General features: G+C 39.6%; 1 pseudogene; it reads left to right on the top strand.

Annotated features, from left to right (window-relative positions):
- The window catches only part of LOC138053306 (uncharacterized), a 2,009-nt pseudogene extending 1,872 nt beyond the window's left edge, over window positions 1–137 (top strand).
- The last annotated feature ends 4,863 nt before the right edge of the window (window positions 138–5,000 follow it).

Here is a 5,000-nt window from a genome sequence, read left to right as displayed (position 1 = left end):
TCGCCCTTGTACAGCCATCATCTGCCGCCGCTGAGAGGGTGTTTTCGTTTCTGGTAACGATGTTTGGTGACCAACAGCATGATTCTTTAGAAGATTATATTGAGGCAGCTCTGATGCTTCGAGTTAACAATCGTTGAGAATAGTCTTGTTACAGTGTTAGCTATTCCTTACCAGACACTTCAAGCTTTGGCGCAAATTGTTTGACAGCTAGGAGTCAGGATATCTGTGACTACATTCTATACGAGTACGTTTCCTTGATTTTGTCCCGTTATTGTCAAGGACTATGATATAAGCACTACACGTGTACACGTACACGTGAGTGTGAATGCTGTCTCAGTTTTCAAGCTTTTAAATTTACACACGAGCTAGCAGTTTTGCACTCCTGGCAAGTGAGTGAGTGCTTTTTGTTTAATAAAAGTGCTATCTAGCGTACAAAATGTGTTTGCCGTTTTCTTTTCAAGGGAGAGCTAAGGTTTCATTAAAAAATAATTGTGAGAAAAATAGAGATTTTTAGAAATCTTTGGGATATTTAGGGATTTTTAGAAACTTTTGGGGATATTTAGAGATTTTTGGAGGCATTTTTAGGGGAAAAATTGAGAATTTCCGGATAGATTTTTGGAGCATTTTCCGGGATATTTGTGTCTAGGCCTATACCAAATCTACTGTCTATGGCCAATATGGCGGCCGCGCGAATATAAGGCCCATGTATCTAAGGAATTTAGGATTGTAAATTTTAAGTCTTAGTCTCAAGTCAATATGTGTAAGGCTTCCTTTCCCTGTTTGCTGTTAAACATCCTTATCCAGCCTTCTTTACTTGCAGGAATGAAGACCGCAATACTTCACAGCTAATTTTCTTCGCCCAACCGAGCGATGCTGCAATGCTTGTGCTAGACGTTGATAAGTAGCATCAGATGCAGACATTTGTTTCCATCTTATTAGAACTTCTGCAAAATCACATTGAATAGAATGACAATTTTACCCAAAGGTAATTTCATAATTGAAACTGGCAGATGTGAACTAAAAAAAACTGTCCTTTCGAAGTAGCAAAAGGAGTGTATGGGAACTGGTACGACAAGCTGTTAACCAAATTTTAGTCTGTTCCGGCAGCCGGCATAGAACAACAAATACTCCTCTTTGAAAATATCGACAACAACCAAAATGGCGGTTCTACAAGATTTTTTTTAACAAATTCGGTATCACGTGTTTTACAAATGTTATTCAGTTCCAGCCTCCGTGCGGCTATGACTAGCAAATATGAACTGTGATCAAAATTTCTTAAAAGAAAACAGTTTGCAACGACAGCAAACATAGTTCATAACAGAACTTTCTTTCATTATGTAACCTCAAACTATCCGTACGATTCATCCATAACATAGATCCATTTATTTGAAACAAAAAAAGGTTATTTTATCTTTGGAACTTTGGAGAATAGAAAAAGGGTAGTTAGTGAACCCTTCCTGTTATTAATTTTTATAATATGACAAACGTTATACGGGCATCATGATTGTAACTTTTCTTTATTTCATACATACCGAGATTTATAAATGAAAAAACGAAAAAAAAAAACCTTGTAAAATTCCTACGATTCCTACCACCAATAAATCAGAAAAGCGAACGACTGTGAAAATACACCGCTCGTCTAATCAGAGACACGAACGATAGTACTTCACAGTGGGGGGCAACAAGAGAGCGATTTTCTGGAAAAAAAAATGGAAGAAAAACTGCCGAGATTTGCTCTCCTTGAAGGAACAATAAACGATTTCATAGATGAGCAAGAAAACAAAAACACGAGAACAAAGACTGACAGAGACGTTATGGTACGGTAATACGAGCAACAAAAGCGTCCAACTTGTGTCGCAACATTGTTGCAAAACTAGTCGAAAAGCGATGTTGCGCGTTTTACATCCCACAAAACCCTTCTTGCAACAACAACAAAAAATTGTTGCAAGTTGCTGCAGCGTGTTGCAGAAAATAGAACGGACCTCTACTGTCTGAAACACCCTGCAGCCACTTGCAACACTTCAATTGTTGCCAAACTGGTTGTGCGTTGGATGTAAAACGTGCAACATTTTTTAGACTAGTTTCGCAGCAATGTTGCGAGACAAGTTAGACATTTTTGTTGCTCGTATTACCGTACCTTAAGCCTGTTAAAAACCTTTCTTCTTTGATTTACGTTACATTTTTAATGCGATTTTAGCATTGGTTATTTTTAAAACCGAGGTTGTCCCATTTTCTTGGCAAGTTTTCATACTTTATAATTGTAAGGATCTGCAAATTCGCGATGTCATTTACAAATTGAATTTTAAAGTAAAGTCTCTCGGCTGAGTCCTCTCGGCAAGTTACTGTGTAAACAAATAAAAATATAAAAATACATACAGTTGTCAACAGAGACTGAATAGATCGCCCACAGGCAAACCACCCTCTGTTAGTGGGGGCCGTTGTTCATTGAAATCTGAGCATCGATATTTTGTTATTTATGGAAGAAATACAGATGAACAATACGGTGGCTATAATTTGCTCTCATATGCAGGATTTAAAGCAAATGATTCAACACTGAAGGTGGAAGAAAATGTTACCTGAGTCATTTGTCATGTTTTCTTCGCCGTCTCGCGCTGTTTTAAGCGCTATTTTGCGAAATGAACATTTGACCTTGGGGGTTAGAACTAAACAAGGAGACAAGGCAGGCGGGGTGCGCCCATACCTTCGCCGAATTTCAGTTTCATTTCGAAAAGTCACCGAGAAAGGCGATCCTAAGAACCATAATAAAGTTTTCTAAACTTGATCGGTGCAAGGAACCAGACCAAAGGAATTCGAATCATTTGAGTCTATTCGAATCTACCAATCAGTGCAATGCGACGTTAGGAACTGCCAACGGTCGCGTTGCACTGATTGGTAGATTCGAATAGACTCAAATGCTTCGAATTCCCTAATCGATCGGATGCTGGTGTTTTTAAGGTAAGAATTTCACTGGTTTGGCGTCAGGTCCAGCTTTAAGTGAACTAGGTCATGCGCCGGCGTCTGATTGCTGCGTGCCTTGTAATACAAAACAATACAATACCATACATACTTAATTGACCACTCCCCATAGGGGCTTTTCAGGGCCAATGAAACACAACGAAACGACAGAACTGAACAACAACTGTTAAGAATCCCAACTGGCCGGAGGCAAGCCAGTTGGCTATTTACAAGTGCAGCTGGGAAGTTGAACCAGGGACAACCAGGATCAAATTCAACGAGTGATCAGAGCGGGCCTTGAAATCGGGATCCCCCGATCTCAAGGCAAGCGCCCTAACCACTGGGCCACACTGCCTCCTTGGTTAGTTCTAACCTCCGAGGTCAAATCTTCATCTCGCAAAATAGCGCTTAAAACAGCACGGGACGGCGAAGGAAACATGACACATGACTCAGGTAACACTTTCTTCAAACTTTTGTTGAATCATTTGCTTTAAATTCTGCACATTGGAGCAAATTATAGCCACCGTATTGTTCATCTATATTTCTTCTATAAATGCTCAGATTTCAATGAACAACGGCCCCCCACTAACAGAGGGTGGTTTGCCTGTGATGACGGATTTGGCGGTGTTTACAATAAAATTTGCTCTTGCACTTAAACAGTTTTCAATCTTTGAAATGTGTCGGTTGTTAAAACAAAATCTCAGTACGTATGAAATAAAAACATTAGACCATGGAAAGTGTTTGAACGATTTTTATTCACTTGTTGCTACGCATCAAAAACTCACTCGCTGTTTTTTTTTTATGTATTGCAACTCGTGAATAAAAATCGTTGGTGCACTTTTTCCACGGAATAATCTCTATGTCCTGCCCTTATTTAACCTCAGTGTGCAATGCCATTAGTGACTATGAGAATGCAAGGAATTTCAGTAGATGCTCGTCACTGACCCATTACGAACCTAAGGGACAACAAGAACGCCAGCAAAAATTGGCTATTTTACTAAAATAATGGCTCTGGCATTTTAATCTTTGGTGAATTTTCTTTCAAGTCCTCTACTAAACGCCCTATACTCACTGCAGCATCTTTCAGAGAGCTCAGCGTTGTCTTCTTGAATTTGCTCCAATACAGGTTCCGGGACATCCAGAGCTCGGCCAAGCATCCTCCATGAGGTACCAAGCTCATGTGCAATGTCAAGAAGATCACGATCTGAAGGAGTGCCAGACTTACATGAAAAACATGGGTCCAAATCTGAAGGGTAAAAGAAATGAACAGTAGGTTTGCATGGGGAGTAGGGTTAGCTCATCGGTGACAACATTTATCTTTACTAAATGCATCCTGCTCCGATCAGTCTTGGAGCCAGGGTCATCATGATATGGTTTGAGTTTGTTCCTTCTCTACTCCAATCCGAGAGGTTTTCCCCGGGTATTATGGTTTGCCCCTCTCATGAAAAAACAATATTCTATCTGATTTGATGCACAGTCACCCCAATTGGTAGAACCGAGAAAGCAACATCTTAAAAATGTTTGGGTTGTAGCCGGGCAATGTTGAAACTTATTTAAGAAGAGTTAACACTGGCTTTGAAAAGTAAAAAATTAGGACGTGTCGGTTACTACTGTAACCTTCTTTAGCTAATATAGCCAAGCCAATAAGCGTAGTTAATGGGTAACTAATTCTTGAAATAAATGAAACTAAATTGAGCCCGCGATCAAATAGAGAACTAGTACCTCATCAGCGGCCAACTTAAAAAAATTAACAAATTGATGTTAGTTTTTCATGCGTCTGTCCTGTTATTGATCATGAATTTTGTCATAACATTGTAAAAGTAGCTGTGGATACACGAGGCGATACAATAACAAAAAGGCAGGGGGTCAAAATTAAGTCAAAACGCAAGAAGAACGCGAGACAAAAATGCGAGAAATTTCAATTTTCTTCAAGCTGACGCGACCAATATTGCGTCAATATCGCATGAATTATAGCGGAGCTCCACGCGCGCGCAGAGCACGATAGTTAAGAAAATGGCATTTTGTAAAACATGGACTGCATTGGA

The sequence above is a fragment of the Montipora capricornis genome, chromosome 6 (assembly GCF_036669925.1).
Source record: "Montipora capricornis isolate CH-2021 chromosome 6, ASM3666992v2, whole genome shotgun sequence".
NCBI lineage: Eukaryota > Metazoa > Cnidaria > Anthozoa > Scleractinia > Acroporidae > Montipora > Montipora capricornis.
The sequence above is the reverse complement of the archived record's forward strand: the minus strand, read 5'-3'. Positions and strand labels throughout refer to the sequence as shown.